The sequence below is a fragment of the Suncus etruscus genome, chromosome 18 (genome assembly GCF_024139225.1).
Source record: "Suncus etruscus isolate mSunEtr1 chromosome 18, mSunEtr1.pri.cur, whole genome shotgun sequence".
Taxonomy (NCBI): domain Eukaryota; kingdom Metazoa; phylum Chordata; class Mammalia; order Eulipotyphla; family Soricidae; genus Suncus; species Suncus etruscus.
This window is the reverse complement of record NC_064865.1, coordinates 8,292,784-8,310,261: the sequence shown is the minus strand read 5'-3', so window position 1 is coordinate 8,310,261 and position 17,478 is coordinate 8,292,784. Positions and strand designations below refer to the sequence as shown.

At 37.0% G+C, this 17,478-nt stretch overlaps 1 protein-coding gene and 1 pseudogene across 6 annotated transcripts in view; one reads left to right on the top strand and one right to left on the bottom strand.

Moving 5' to 3' along the window:
• QKI (QKI, KH domain containing RNA binding) overlaps nucleotides 1–17,478 on the bottom strand; it is a 151,741-nt gene that overhangs the window by 118,316 nt on the left and 15,947 nt on the right. The gene's annotated exons all lie outside the window — the stretch shown is intronic.
• Nucleotides 18–134, top strand: LOC125996965 (uncharacterized; annotated as a pseudogene).

Here is a 17,478-nt window from a genome sequence, read left to right as displayed (position 1 = left end):
TTAGAATACTGTTAATCATCTATGGCCATATCATCCTGAACGCGCCAGATCTCATCTGATCTCTGAAGCTAAGCAGGATCGGGCCTGGTTAGTACTTGTGGGAGACCGCCTGGGAATACTGGGTGCTGTAGGCTTTAAAAAAAATTAAAAAAAAAAAAAAAAGAATACTGTTGATCTATCAATTGACATTCTTTAGAGATGAATATTTTCTAAAAAAAAAAAAAAAAAAAAAAAAACATTCTTTAGATAAGCATTTTGTGAGTCAAGGGTTCAACAAAAATAATTTTATAGTGTAATTCTCCATATTAATCTGTCAATTAACATTCTTTTGAGATTAGTATGTTAAAGTCAAAAGAATCAACTAAATGCAACTTTGGAATACAATTCTCTAACCCAGTCACTAAAATAATTCTGATGAAATCTCAAGCTACACTACAAATCCCTCTTTATCCACCAGGTTTTACTTTTCTTTTTTGTTTTCTTTTTTGTTTTGGGGCCACACCCAGCGGCACTGGAGTTACTCCACACTCTGCTCAAAAATCAGTCCTAGCAGGCTTAGGGGGAACCACAGAGGAAGCCATCCCTGGGTAGGCCTCATGCAAGGCACTGTGCTCTCACTCCAGCCCTTGATCCACCAGTTTACCTATTTGGGAAACTTCTAGTTGTACCTTTATATAATAATGTGAAGAATACACATTCTTCAATTCCTCAACATTCAAGTTTTTTGTGTTTTTCATGTTTTATGAGCTTATATTCAGTGATAATATTTTTCCAAATTTCAATAAGCTTAAACCACTTTTCATTTAGACCTGAAACTATACCATTGTTCCAAATCTTTCCCTACTCTTTATGGCACCAAAACTCTTTCATTGTGCCTAAATAACTCAGGAACATCCCACTCATCTTTCTGCAACTTTAACAGTGGTTCACCTTCATTTAAAGCCAGATTACTGGATTAACTAGCAGATCAACAACAGGGCAAAAACAGAACATCAACTTTGGACAACTTGATAAACAATTAGAGAACAGAAATGAATGGACTAAAAAGTATAAACTATGAAATATAAAATATGAAATTAAGATGTCATTTTCCTAGGCAAGACAGGTAAAGAAATAACAGTTATGTATGTGTAAATCCAATAATGCAACATTGGAAGACTAAGAAAAAATTAGGGCCTTGTTTTACTTTCTAGTTGAGAATATTTGCTACAAATTAAAAACCAAGAAAATTAAAAGTAGAAAATAAAATATAAAAATAACTAGCTTGAAAAAAAATTTTAATGTCTTTAATTTTAAAAAAATTTTTTATTTTAATCAATCTTAATAAAGAATGTCTTTAATTTAAAAAAATAACTAGCTTGGTAGGGGAAAAGACTACTAAAGAAAAATAGTAAACTAACAAATGCATAAATTATTCTCGGGATTTTTAACAACCAAAATTTAAAATTTGGCATTTTAAAAAGTTTTTCATATAAAACACTTTTGTGACTGCTAATCCCAATTACTCTATTAGGTACATATATTTTTACTTAAGTATCTATCTGCTCTTTTCTTTGTGCCTTACATTTATATGTATCAAAAGAAAATATTCCTTATCACTGTAATACAGCAGGTATGTACTGAAATATAACAACAAGATCATAGTGCTACTTGACCATTATTGTCTCAATTCTTAAAATTAACATTTCCCATTAATTTATTCAGTAAACTAAGAGAACAGATATTTATTAAAATTATGTGCCATTCATGAAAGTCTTATAAATTTTGTAAGTGAGGCTAAAATGAATTTTTTTTTTGGTTTTTGGGTTACACCCAGCAGCACTCAGGGGTTACTCCTGGCTCTATGCTCAGAAATCGCTCCTGGCATGCTCGAGGGACTAAGTGGGATACCGGGATTCGAACCCCCAACCTTCTGCATGAAAGGCAAACGTCTTACCTCCCTGCTATCTCTCCGACCCTAAAATGAAAATTTTCATCATTTCAACCAGGGTTAAAACACTCTACTTGCTTGCTAAATGCAATTCACCATTTTAGTAAACATAGTAAGGTTTTAGTGATTAAAGGTCTTACTAAACAAACTACTATTACTATGCAGACAATACTCCTTTACCTTAAGGCAGTAATATTAGGAGTCACATTCATGACTGAAGAACTGTCACTCCATGACAAGATGGCTTATCCATCCCTTTATGTATTTCCTTAGGTCAACCAAGTTTTAATGGGGGGGAGGGGAGTGGGCACACAAAAAGAAACCTTTAACTCCTTGTTACAGTGAATTCAGGAGAAATTTAAAAGACATTTTCAACAAAGTAAAACACATAATAGTTGTACTTCACTGTGCTCTTTCTGAGATTTGTTTTAGGGTCTTCTGTTAGTGTTCTGTTTGATTTGGGGCCATACCCTGGCAGTACTCATTATTTCAAGCTCAGTACTAAGGAATCACTCTTTCGGGTGCTCAAAAATCTGCAGGGTACAGAACCCAGGTTTCCAGCATAGAGAGGTCTCTCCCTATATCCCCTCTGACTTCTGTATTTAAAAGAAATCAAAATTTATGTCCAACAAAATACAGGAAGCAAGTAAACTAAGAGAATGTGCATTATTTAGTGAAATAAATTTTTGTTTATTACACTCATTAAGTCAGATAAAGTTAACTCAATTTAGAGGCTGTTGCTTTTAAACTGGCATGAAAAAAATCGCTTTTCTGTGGAGAGTAAACCTGATTTAGAGTATTAAATTTTATTTTATATTTCAAAATTATAAGATAAAGAGAAAAGCTAGAAAATTCTATTGAAAATGCAGTCTTGGGGCCAGAGAGATAGAATGGAGGCAGAGCATTTGCCTTGCATGTAGAAAAATTGTGGTTCGATTCCTAGCATCCCATATGGTCCCCCGAGCCTGCCAGGAGCGATTTCGAGCATACAGCCAGGAGTAACCCCTGAGTGCCGACAGGTGTGACCCCCCAAAAAACAAAAGAAAACAAAACAGTCTTTAGTAAATAAGTATGCTATTTTTGATATATTTCATGCAAAAATGTTAAGCACCCTTGGTCTTATTTTTTTAAATTGATCACTGTTCTCAATAGCAGTTTTAAATGATAAAAACCATTGAACAGCAATTGTACCTAAATGAAAAGTTTTTCCAAGGTTCAAATAAAGAATGTCTAGTGCATAATCCATACTAAGTATATATATTTTTAGACAGACATATAGAAGTAACTATCAATGGTAGTCACCTCTGGGCTGACAGGTTATAGAGCTTTCACATCATTATATGAATTTTCTACACACCTAAGAAAATAAAGGTATTTTCACTAGGGAGATAGGAAGAACTTTAAATCAAGTTGCTACAAATAATATAGGATACTCTTCATAAAGCTATAATGTGGGTTAAGTCACGATTCCAGTTTTAAAAATAAACCACTAACATCTCATCTTCAACAGTGTCAAGAAAAGTCACAAAATGTGATAGTGCCATAGATCAAATAAGATACAGAGACACCATCACTCCTAAATGCAACGTGTATCCTGGATTAGATCCTGGACCAGAAAAGACACTAAGAAAAGGGGTAAGATGTAATTAAGACTTACAAGTTAATCAATAATGTAGTTGTTAACCAATGTTAAGTTTCCTGATTCATAAAGTTGTACTCCTTTCTCTGGGTTAACATTAATCTGTTATTTTTTCATAAATCTAAATTTATTAAAAAAAAACAAAAATGAAATGTTCTTTTGCCTTAAGTTATTTATTCTAATGGGAGAGGGAGGAATAGCTGTGCTGTGGGAGAGAATGTTTCCAGCTCTACAGGTGACATGTCATACCTCTGTCCAAAATGCTATTGGGGCTATTCTTAAATATTTGTGGCTGCACAATACAGAGTCACAATTTAAAACATTACATGCATCTAAGGAGCTTTATCGATGAAGCAGCAATATTGTGAAAAAGAGTAACGCTTTCAGTTCATTCACCTTAAAACAACGGCAAACCCAATTATATGTCAGCAAAAAAAAAAAAAAAAACAACCTATGCTTTAACAAAACAGTGGAAAAATGTAGTTTTTCATTTCTAATTTAATATACTACTGCAGTTCTAGTCTTACTTTCTAAAATCAATCACAGCAAAATCACCCCTACCTAAGGACTGTAATATATTCGGCATAAGTAAAAAAGGCTTACAAATAACATCTTATTATTATCACAGAAATACTGTGACCTTGAAGATTCTTAAAAGGGAGATCACATCTAAGAACCACTGTTCCAATGGTCCCCACTTAAGCCGTGCCTGGGAAATATCCAGGTTCTCACAAAGGATCTCCATGGGCCCGGAGTCCTATCTGTCTGCCTCATCTCCTCATCATTCTATCCTTCTCCATCCCTCTCAAGGCTACAGTTTAACAATTAAGCACTACTTCTCTTAGAAAGCTATTCCCATTACTCGAACGTCAAGCCTCTACTTCATGCTAACTTCTCAAGGCCACCAAATCTACCGTATTGCAGCTTGCCCCAGTCAATAACACTGTTGGCCCTCTAGATCCTGTTCAATGTTTCTGTAACTCATAATTCTTAATATATTCCAGAATATTTACTAATTAACTGCCTGACTAACACATTAGAATGCAACCTTCAGAAGGACAGGGAAATTTCTTTTTGTCAGTTGCTATATTCCCAATGACTGGTTACTTAGGGTCTGGTTACTTAGGGAAAAACTCACCAACTGAACAAACTATTAGAGTGCCAGAGACTATGACTGGTAACCTGACTCTTCCCTTTAAGGAACAAAAAATATATGCATTGTTCTCCGAGGTACACGTCTCTAAAGGTCTCACTTTCTTTACTCTAGATTTGAGAATCTAAAGCACTTGAATAACCTGTTTTCATTAAGTCAATATGAAACTTCTCTAGTGTAGTTTAGATCAACCAAGACAATAAAAAGCACCGGCACAGCCAGAAAGATTGTACAATGGGTAGGACATTTGCCTTGCATATGACTGGCCAATATTTAATCCCTGGCACGGTACAGAAGCCCCCAATACCTCCAGGCATGCTCCCTGAGTGCAGTCAGGGGTAAGACCTGAGCATAACCAGGTGCGGTGACCCGCCCATAAAAAGCACAGTTATCTAAAATGATTAGGTTCCAGTTGATAAAAGAGTCCTTATCTCTAAGAATCCTTCTTAATAGGATGCACCACAGGGGTAACCAAGATTCATTTCAGAAGGATCTTCTGTACCTCCATCTACACAGCCTACACACACTTATTTTTTCTCCAGTAAAAAAAAAAAAAAAAAAAAAAAAACTTATAGGGCCAGAAAACTAACATGGCAGTAGGGCATTTGCCTTGCAAGCACCAACTCAGGACCAAAGAAAGGTGGATGGAATCCTGGCATCGCATATGGTCCCCTGTGCCTGCCAGGAGTGATTTCTGAGCAGATAGCCAGGAGTAACCCCTGAGCGCCGCCGGGTGTGGCCCAAAAACAAAACAAACAAACAAACAAAATAATAAAAATTGGAAGAATAAAACCAATAAATAAATTGGTTTTCATTGTGTCTCCTATGGTTACAAAGCATATGATCAAATGGAGCATAAGTGCTGTATTCAGGGATTTCGTGGTGTTGGCCAGTGTTTCACAACCCTTCCTACCTCACACCTTGTTTCCTTCCAGGGCCCTTGCCCAGGCCTACTAATGCTGCAAGGGCCCTACTTAGAAGTGTTGGTCTCAGAGACATTCCTAGAGTAATTATTGAGAGAAAACCTAATTTTCAAAAAGATCCTCAAAAAGGCAAGAAACCAACCCAGAGTCGGAGAGATAGCACAGCGGTAAGGCGTTTGCCTTAGATGCAGAAGGACAGTAGTTCAAATTCCAGCATCCCATATGGTCCCCCGAGCCTGCCAGGAGCGATTTCTGAGCATAGAGCCAGGAGTAACTCCTGAGCTTTGCCGGATATGACCAAAAACAATAATAAAAATAAAATAAAATAATTAAAACTACCTCTAGCTGTTCCTAATATCTAGGACACAGTTATCCAGACCTTTCCTCAGTCTGATGTTCTGGGAATGAAGCAGATGAGTGAGGAGAAAACACCAGCACAAGACTTGTAAGAGGGAACAATTTCTGTTAAAATCAGAGCTTCAAGTACTAAGTTTTTATTTTTTCCTCAGCTATACAGAGCCCTCATAAGGCAAAGGTCAAATGAAAGGGGCCCCACGGAGGTAACTGATGTGCAGGTTCGTGGCATGTGCCTAGCACCCTCATGAAGAAATAAGTGATCCCTCCCACCATGAGAGATGGGCCGACTACTACCTGCAAGAACTTCTATAGACTGTGGAATAGACTCAGTCATCAGAAGGACCAATAAAGAGAGTCCCTACGGGCACACTAGGGGTGCAGCCAGAAAAGAAATATGAGAAGACAAAGAGGGAAACCCATAAATTACAATGCAGTAGCCACACAAAGCACCTAGATCTCACTCTTCCTGAGTCATGACCCAAAGAGCACTACTGCTTTCAAGGCTGCTAAATACAACTTCAAAGTCCAAGAAACTGAGATAAAACAGCACTGAGGCCCTGTTTGTGGCACGGGGTGACCATTCACTCACCAGGTCAGGATCCCTATGCAATATGCACCCTCACATTTTTTCACCACCTCAAACCTCACAGTGAACATACAGAGGTCTCCTAACTCAAATCACCTAGCTACATAACTGCTAGAAACACAAGAAACACCTTCATACTACAAAAGTCACCATGAGAAAGCAAAGCAGAACTTCACCATGCTTAGTGAAGACTCAACCAGTGATAACCAGCTATATAAGCTCTGATAAGACCCTCAAAGAGGAAAGCTCAAAGAAGCAATGGAACAAACAGCCAATAAAACATATGAGGTAGGAGATAAAAGAGCAGTACTGAGAAAACTTCAAACAGAAACGACAGAACTGAAAAACTTGGTAGCAAAATGAAAAACTCACTGACATACCTCACCAAGAGAGTAACAAGCTGCTGAGGGCAGAATGAGTGGCACACTAAGATAGAAGTGTAGAAAACCTCCAAACAAAAGATGATGGAAAAAAATAATAAAAATAATTCATCTCTGATGAAGAACCAATGGTCCAAGAATCCATGGTACCATTTCTGAGAAGTTCCCAGAGCTAGAGTGCCCACACCAACATCCCGAAGGCCTGAAGGGTCTCAGCTAAGAGTTTCAAATGAAAATATTACAAGTTCTAGTAAGAATAGCAAAAACCAGAGAGAGAACACTGAAAGCAGCAAGTTCAAAGAAGTAAATTATATAGAAAACAGCCTCCTTAAGATTTACAGTAAACTTAACAAAGAAAACACTCTGGGCCCAAAGATAGTGGTAGATTATAATAAGAAAATAAATAAAAAAAAAAAAAGAAAATAAATAAAATGGAAGCCTCACAAGAATCATTTATCCAGCCAGACTCTCATTCAATTTCACAGGAACAATACACAACGCCATGGATAAACAACTCAGGAACTTCAGACTCAAAACGATCTTTATCAGAACTAAAGAACTACTTTAAAACTAGACAAAGTCCACAAACTCACCAAACACCTGCAAAACGAAAGCACAAAATTCCATGACAATAATCTCTCTCAATGTCTATGGGCTAAATGCAACAATTAAGAAACACAGAATGGAGAAATATTTGAACAGAGCAAACAGAGACTCAAAATCAAAGTTGCAAGGCAAATACTTCAAGCCAACAACTCCCTCAAAAAAGCTGGGGTAGCTATTCTAGTATCAGACAATACAAACTCCTCGCTGGTGGGCTGGAACAATGGCGCAAGTTTTAGGACATCTGCCTTGCACAAGCTAACCTAGGACGAACTGCAGTTTGATCCCCGCCCCACCCCCCCAATCCCATATGGTCCCTCAAGCCAGGAGCGATTTTAGAGCGCATAGCCAGGAGTAACCCCTGAGCGTCACCGAGTATGGCCCAAACAACAACAAAAAACAATTCCTGGCTGGAAAACGTAACAGACAGTGAATGTCATTTCTTCATGATCAAGGAATACATATAGCAAGAGGAACTTACACTCATAAACATATATGCACCTAATTAGGGACCAGCAAAATACTTAAAAACAACTGCTAAGACTTGACTAAGAAAGACCGTGATAGCAAAACAATAATAGTTCAGCACTGTTCTATGACAGGAGACTTCTTGTAACTAAAGCGCCGTAACAATTCAAGGTAATTTTGCATAATGTACACATATAGAAGAACAAGATCCAAAAAAAGTCATAAAAACCTAGATTCTCCAAATCTTTGTCCACAATTAAGCTGCACTAACACTTCAGAAGTAGAATTTTACTTAAAAAAAATAAAAAACTGTGATAGAATCAAAGAGACAGTATAGCAGGTACTGTACTTGCTTTGTAAGCAGCCAACCTGGATTTGATCTCTGGAACTCCAATCTCTGGAACTCCATTTAATTGTCCAAGCCCCGGAAGGAATTATTCTTAAGCACAGCCAGGAGTAAGCTCTGAGCAACACCAGATGTGGCCCAAAAGTGAAGGATAGAGGAAAAGAAGGGAGAAAGGTAGGGAAAGCATAAAAAAGAGACAGAGTAAGAGAGGGAGGGACAGTGGGAATTATTCATTAAAAATCTGTGATGGGACCAGAGAGCCAGTTAGGCAGGGAATAAGGAAATAAGGCACTTGGCCTTTGCTTGAGGCTGCAACAATCACTATATAACCTGATTCGAACACCCAGCACCATATATAGTCCTGAAAACAGAGCAAGGTATAGAAATGTAAGCACCCCAGGGGTGTCCCCTAAACATTCAGAAAATAAAAGAGGCCAGAATAACAGTACAGAGGTAGGGCATATGCCTTGCATGAGGCCGACCTCAGACAGATCCAGTTCGATCCCGGGCATCCCATATGGTTCCCCCAAGCCTGCCAAGAGTGATTTCTGAACACAGAGCCAGGAGTAAACCCCTGAGGGCTACGGGGCATGGCCCAAAAACAGGAAGAGAGGCAGGGAGGGAGGGAGGGAGGGAGGGAGGGAGGGAGGGAGGGAGGGAGGGAGGGAGGGAGGGAGGGAGGGAGGGAGGGAGGGAGGGAAGAAATATGGTGAAGAATCGACTGCTCAGATGCACCTTTGGGGGAGGAAAACCATTGTACTAGCTTAATCTGACTCCACTCCCTCATCTATAAAATGGGAGTTATATATAAACTAAAAATGCATGGCAGATAAGTGTGAAAATTATTAATTATCTGCTGATCTGATATCTGTTCTCTAAAATCTGCTATTGGTTTTTCCTCAGAATTAATATACATAAAAGATAAAGGGGATCTACTAAATTCTATTTGCCAATTTCACATGCAAATCCTCAAATGACAAAACGGAGGGAGAATAACAAAGTCCAGTTGTTTAACCCTTTTTACTATGTTTTTCCTAAAATATTTAATCAATTCAGTGCCAGAGCAATAGCATAGAGCTAGGGCGTTTGCCTTGCATGTAGCCGACTCAGGGCGGACCAAGTTTGGTTCCTGGAATCCTATATGGTCCCCGAGCCTGCCAGGAGCGATTTCTGAGTGCAGAGCCAAGAGTAACCTCTGAGCGCTGCCAAGTGTGGCCCAAAATCCAGAAAGAAAAAAAAATTTTAATCTATTCGTCCAGAAAACCTTATCCACTACTCAATGCAAACCCACAGTACATTCAGTTTATGAAAAATACCTGTGAAAAGGAAGTTAAGAGAAACAGTACAGCAGCAACCTCATAAGGTGCTGGTTAGATCCCCAGCACCCGTGTGGCTCCCTAAACACAACCAGGAGTGATTCCAGGGTGCAGAGTCAAGAGTAATAAGCTCTGAACAAAAAGCAAGAAATAAAATAAATAAATAAAAATAGAGCAAAGATTCTCTGTCACACTTTTCCTAAACACTCTTTTAAAGCTCAAGGTTGGGGTTGAAGCTCCAACTTTACAAGGTCCATCCTTGTCACAAGGCTTTCTGAGCACTACTAAGAAATACTTTCTTTTTTAATATAAGTGTATTTGCTCCAGAATCTGGTGTGGGTTTGGATTCAACAGTTTAACCCTAGGAAAAGGAAAATTTGCAGATATTCTGGCTTGGAATGTATATTTATATAACAAAAATCAACAACAAAATTCAATAAAAGAGGGCCGGGAAGGTGGCGCTAGAGGTAAGGTGTCTGCCTTGCAAGCGCTAGCATAGGACGGACAGCGGTTCGATCCCCCGGCGTCCCATATGGTCCCCCCAAGCCAGGGGCGATTTCTGAGCGCATAGCCAGGAGTAACCCCTGAGCATCAAACGGGTGTGGCCCAAAAACCAAAAAAAAAAAAAAAAATTCAATAAAAGAAATAAGGATCCCATCTTCTCTTTTATGATTTATTATTATTATTATTATTATTATTATTATTATTATTATTATTATTATTATTATTTGGGATGGGGCCAACATCCAGAAGAGCTCAAGATGATCCATAATCCATAATCCCCAGCTATACTCATGGCTGTTTATGGGGCCATACCAGGGAACCTGAGCCTCTTGCATATAAACCAAGCTATCTCTCCAGCCCCCAAAGGTTCCCATACTACCCTCATAAAACCACAATTTTGCTGCAAATGCTCCACTCCAAAATACTGTGATCTTGGCCTACATGTTCAAATACATGTTTCTGAAATCCTTTCAGAGTAGCTCAGACTCTTAAAACACTTCAGGTATTTCACACTTTGGCATCAACAATCTTGAACTAAACTCCCACTACTTTTAACACAGTAATTAAGAATATGAACTTAAATGTGAACTTAAGCATCCCACTAGAAAACTTGTCCAAAAGGAAACTACCACCATAAGCAATGGAAATTAAATTTGTATAAGTTGAAGCGAGTCCTCAGTTCTATCACAGAAAATCAGTAAATGTTTTAGAAGTACTGTATATACATACATGCACACACATATATGCTCTACAACATTAAAAATTCATATAAGTGTAAACTTCATGTTATATTCCTATATATAACATGTATAGAAATATATTAGATGCATTAGAAACTAACATATGGATGTAATTACTTTAATATTCCACATTATTTTAACTTCATCTTTTGAAAATTTACGGCTTCTCTCACTTAAAGTGAAGCCGTCCCTATATATTGTTTTACTAAATATGATTCAAAAACTAACCTACTTTCTTTCTGACAGGATGGCTTACCATATAGACTATCTTAGGCACTATCCTGAACTTTAAATTTGTCTCAGATTACTTAATCCAAATCCAAATAAACAAATGATCAAGCATCTATTTTGCTGATAAGAAAATAGTGTTTACTTATTTTAAACTTTGCAAATTTAAAAGCTGGCAAAATTTCTAATTTATCTTTAACACTGCAAAGTAAGTTTATCTCCCAAATGTATGTAACAGAGCACTTAAGTAAATATTTATTTAGTGTAATTATTTACTTATATAGTGATATATACAATTGCGAGCATTTATTTTAAAGTAATACTCCTGTTTTCTTGGTTTTCATACCTGATTCCCACCAAGCACAGCCTCAATAAACTTTCCTAATTATACAGGATTTGACATTTTCTTCATTCTATTCTTGCTTTCTAAAGCATCAATAGTAAACCTCCATACATATTTTGAGCAAAACAGTTCTCTAATCCTATCCTTGAAGAAAATATACATTTACCACAGTTAAAATGTGACCAGAAAATTAAATCAGATTAGGATGTGTATCCAAAAAATATGGATTATCCCTTTTTTTCCTTAGAACCCAGTAGCTTCAATAAATAAGACTTTTAAAAGTTTATATTTTATATTAGTATTTACATTTCAAATCCTATATTCCTAGAAAAGCCTCATTTCCCAAGTCAGAAATACCTTGAAATTGGAGATGTCTATTAACAAAGATGTGTACAATAGAAAAACAGGGTACCTTAAAACAAATGCTACATACAAGACAGAAAAAAACTGGCTTTAAATACTCCATGATGCTGTATGTAGGATCAAAAAAATAAATTAGGGCCGGGTGGTGGCGCTAAAGGTAAGGTGCCTGCCTTGCCTGCGCTAGCCTTGGACAGACCACGGTTCGATCCCCCCCGGTGTCCCATATGGTCCCCCAAGCCAGGAGCAACTTCTGAGCACATAGCCAGGAGTAACCCCTGAGCGTTACCGGGTGTGGCCCGAAAACCAAAAAAAAAAAAAAAAATTTAATTCTAAAATAAAAATTAGTCAAGTTGAAACGTGACAATTTTACATTTCCCCAAATAGAATTCTATCACTCTGTTTATATTTAGTAATAGAAATTGTTTAAAAGGAATAGGAAATGAGGAAAACTGGTTTATGTTATTCTGTCCATTGAATATTGTGAATATTATATATAGACTATTGTGCACATCCTTTAAGACTGCAGTCCATCTTATCACTGGCAGAAACATACTGTACAGCCTATGACCAATAATAAATATAATGAATATTTTAATTCATTACCATATGATGGAATTAAAAAAGACCACTGTATCTAGAATTCATAATAAGATGTTTTTAAACGGATGCTGAAGGCTTCACATACAAAACATAAGCAGCTTTAAACTCTAGCTCTTAAACAGAAACACTCAAGTGTCATTCATCTGAACTAAACAGGCCAAGCAAAATATCCTGTGATTCCTGTGTTCTCCTCAATGTCGAAATGGGTGGATAAATTTAAAGCCTGTTCTCTCAAGAGTTGCTTTATAGGCAATTTTCTCCCAGTATCAAGGTCTGCAATTTCCATTTGGCTGCCAGTTTGCGATTAAATTCATCACCTTTATTATAAAAATGTGCTTTACTCCATGGCCTGCTGCACAAAAACTGTAAGGAAAACATTTTTCACTGCTAACGGCAAAATCTTTCTAAGGCAGTCACCACATCCACTCAGACAATTGCTACCTCAACCTAATGCAATAGCCTATCACTCAAGGAAAAACATGTAACATCGGGGAACACACAAAATCTAAATTCCATAACAATGTAGCTTTAAGCATTTCTGGAAAAATCTTCCCAGTATCTTATTCTTTGTAGTCAATACAACTGTGAATAAATTAACTGTGAAATAAAAAGTCAATATGTACATATATAGACTATCTTCATATTTCAATAAAAACTCAAATAATTTTATCTTAAATAATTAAGCATCTATCTCTTATCATTAAAAATTCATAATTTATTTTGGAGTTAACTTTCACCATAGGAACAGTCAAACCTTTGCATATATTAAACATGTAACAAATGTATAATATATATAACATATAACAAACATTATACATATATATATATATATGAAGACATGTAAAACACTTCTGACTTTACTTCCTAATAAAGTTAATAGAAGCTTTTAAAGGAAAAAAGAAAATTACCAAAAATGTAATATTCCCAAATAACAGCAAGTTAAAGCTGGTCAATATGACACTTTTTTTAAATGTGTGAAATTTAGGACTTTAAAGATGTTTCTAAAACTGTTATTTTTGGGGCTGAAATAGAGCACAGCAGGTAGGGTCCTGGGTTTGAACGAGTGCTCCACTAGGAGTGAACACTGAGCATCACCAGACATAGTCAAAAAATACAACAAAATGTACCTTTGGTCAGAGAGATAGTACAGAAGAGAGATAATACAGTGGGGAAGGCAGGTGTTTGTCTTGCCCAATTGCCATCCTGGGTTTGATCCCAGTTACCATATTGTCCCTCAAGTCTACTGGAATGTTTCTGAGGTGAGCAGAGCCAGAAATAAGCCCTGAACACAGTAGGGTGCTCACACACACACTCTAAATCACTATTTGAACTTAACATTAAGACTAAATTGTAGAATCTGTTCCTTTTAATTAAGCTTGAAATGTTCTATTTTACAGGAGTGGGTGAATGGTCTTGCCATAAATGGAGGCCTACTACCAGAAACATCACCAGATGAAGGGAAGGGAAAGTGTGCCTATCCACTCCCTGCCAAGGGTTCCCTTGGTGGGAGTCCTAAAGGCTGCCTTGTCACAGCAGCCACTTTCCTCTCTCACAGCCACAGCAACTTCTTCAAGGAATGCACTGTCTTCATCTGACTCCCAGGCACCAAATCAGGTGCTGAATTTTAAAGAAAACAAAAACCATGAAACTCAGTTATATCTGAAGTCACATCAGTTGGTGCTAACTAGCATACTCAGCTCATAACTAGTTAAATCTGCAGTATTAATAACCAGCATTTCTTTAATTAAGCAAGGCAGAAAAATACTACCTGGTATTTTTCTACCAGTAGTATAAATAAAATATTACTGTCAGAGCAGTAATGAGCCAGAGCAGGCAGGGTGCTTGCCTTGCACGCAACCAACCCCAGCATCCCATATGGTCCCACTGAGCCTCACCAGGAGTGATTCCTGAATGCAGAGTCAGGAGTAAGCCCTGAGCACTGATGGGTGTAGCCCAAAAAATATACATTACATTTATTTGCATAAAACTTTCATTTCAACTGTTTATATATCTATGTACATGAACAAGCATTTCTCTTTATAGGAAAATACATTTTAAGTGTATGATATATTTTCCTCAATCATATTTATATATATACTGCTAAATTGTATTTGTTAGATGATAACAATAACACAAAGAAATTCATGATTCACCAAATCAAAGCCTTCTCAAAATCCAACACTGCACCAATAGCCATTTCATCTGCTTCTAAACAACCATAGAAATAAATAAAAAATTAGTATTCAAGTTTGTACAACTTTAGATACATCTTCAGTTATCAGTAACAAAATATCTGTATCAAGTCCTAAAATACTTCCAGAGAAAAAGGAAGATTAGATTAGGGACAGAGCAATAGCACAGCAGGTAGGGCGTTTGCCTTGCACACTGCCAATCAGTTTCGATCCCAGCATCCCATATGGCCCCCCAGGCTACCAAGAGGGATTTCTGTGCATGAGGCCAGGAGTAACCCAACCCCTGAGAGCCAACGATTGTGGCCTAAAAAGGAAAGGAAAGTTAAGGAAAGGAGAGGAGAGGGGAGGAGGGGGAAGGGGAGGGGAGGGAAAAAAAGAGGGAGGGGTAGAGAGAAGAAGGGAGGGAGGGAGGGAGGGAGGGAGGAAGGAAGGAAGGAAGGAAGGAAGGAAGGAAGGAAGGAAGGAAGGAAGGAAGGAAGGAAGGAAGGAAGGAAGGAAGGAAGGAAGGAAGGAAGGAAGGAAGGAAGGAAGGAAGGAAGGAAGGAAGGAAGGAAGGAAGGAAGGAGAAAAACTAAGATTCTAGGTCCTAAAAAGTAAAATGTAAACAATAAGATAGTCATCTACTATACAAGCACATTTCATATTATCTACAGCTCAAAGGTTTTCTAGTTTGTTCTCACTTTCATCTTACCTAAAGTAATTCTGACAGGATCCATTTCTAAGTCTACTTTCTTCCTCTTTTAATATTTATTCTAATTCAAGATTTAAAAAAATTTGTTCAAAGAAAACTTTCCAATCACCCTTCAAATTTGAGATTAGCCTGCACTATACTAAACTCATAAACTTACAACTTGCTGTAACACCAGCACATGTTTGGTCAAGTATTAATACAGCAATGGCACAAAATCTGAACAAAGGATTGAGAAAACACCAAAAACCTGTCTATTTACCCTGATCTTCCCTTATTATTATTGCACTATTCTAAGACAAAGGAACTTCTCTCTAACAAAGTGAGGGAAGCAACTCACTCTCCAGGTTAATTTTTTAAATACATAGTGTGAGGTATAGCTAACATTTTACCCAAATACACACTGAACTGGCCCTAAAACTAGATCCATCCTGCTGAAAATACCAAAGACTATGAGGAAGGAAGGAAGCCTGACTTGGGTTTGATTCTGGGCATTAGAATCGTAATATTCATAGAGAAAAGGAAAAGTTGAAACTACCTTACGTGAATTAAATAAATTTGACATAATAAAGGCCATTAATAGCTACAGAAGGTCTGTCTACATAGCACAATAACCAATTATAATATATAAAATATGATATGATATAATGATACAATAAAATATAATATAGGACTGACTAAAAAGGCAGACTTCTTCCTGTGGCAAGAGCCTAAGGAGAGACCATTCCAAGAATCTTGTTTCTCATCTGTAGAACTTTATGCAGTTTGCAAATGAACTTCTCTTAGGTATATGGTAAAATGATGATGTGATCTCTAAGATCTACTTGATCTTTTAAAAGCTCAAAATAAAACTCTGAGCATTCCACAATGAAATTCTGCTCCCTTGAGTCCTCACCTCCCTTCAAAAGGCTGATACAACCTGAGTCATCAAAGCTTCATCCGGATGGGGCCAGGGAGGCACAGTGGGAAGGGGCTTGCCTTGCAGGTGGCTGACCTGGATTCAACCCTCAAAGGATCCCCTACATCTTGCCAGAAGTGATCCCTGAATACTGTCGAAAGAGCCCAAGAACACATACAAAATTAAATGAACGAAAACCCTTTTATTTTATGCTACGACTGAATAACTGCTCTTATAGAAAAAAATGAGATGTTATATTCATAGATTAAAATCTGAGTTCATAGAAAAAAATGGTTCCTGGTGTGCCACACAAAACTACTGTTTTGCATCACTGCCTTTCGATGTTTATCAGTCTAACAAAGAAGTATCTTTCTTTTCAAAGTGTCACAAATTTTCCATCTTGTACAAAACAGTAGCTCCCAAATTTATGTTTAGACTAAAACCAGGCATTTTAGAACAAGACATCTTTGTAGATATACTTGTTTTTAACGCAAGTTTCTATTAAAGTTGTCAGAATTCTCCACTACTTTTCTTTTACCTAGAGAATTGTGTTTAATAGCAATTCTAGTAAATAGCCAATATAGTTGGAAAATTCAGTATCTGTATTTCTCCCTAATTGTTCAAAATAGAGCCAGAAAAGATAGTTAATTCCTTTCTAAGGGAATTTTAGAAAGATTCCAAACTAAACAAAATTTAGCCTTTCATCGAATGAGTACTTGAACCAAGCCAGCAATCTCAAAGAGTTAAGATTTCCAAAAAATTCTTTGATAATAAATTTTTTAAAACGCTCATTGCAGAGGTGTTTACATCCTCATCCTCTTGTATCTCTCACTACCATTCAGTTTCAAAATGAACAGGGAAATGGCATTCTTTTCCTAAATAATTTCAGAACATGTTCAACTGAAAACCAAATTAGCTTTCTTTGGTTCAGATTCGGTATATTTACATGTTACCACATGCTAATAAATCCACAAAAGGAGTAATCAGCACCTCTTTTACCAAATACTTCCCCTGAAACATTTCATAACCTTCTAGACTAGGTAAAATGTTCTCTTTAGCAGCAGTCCTCTCTTAACAAGCTTATGCTACATAAAATTACTATTCTTCCATATCATTTCTACAACTTTTCAAAGAACTTGAAAAAATGAATTTGAAATTTTGCTTTAATCCTTATCCTATTGATATTATCCAACTATTTGCAAAGTGAATATATTAAAGTAT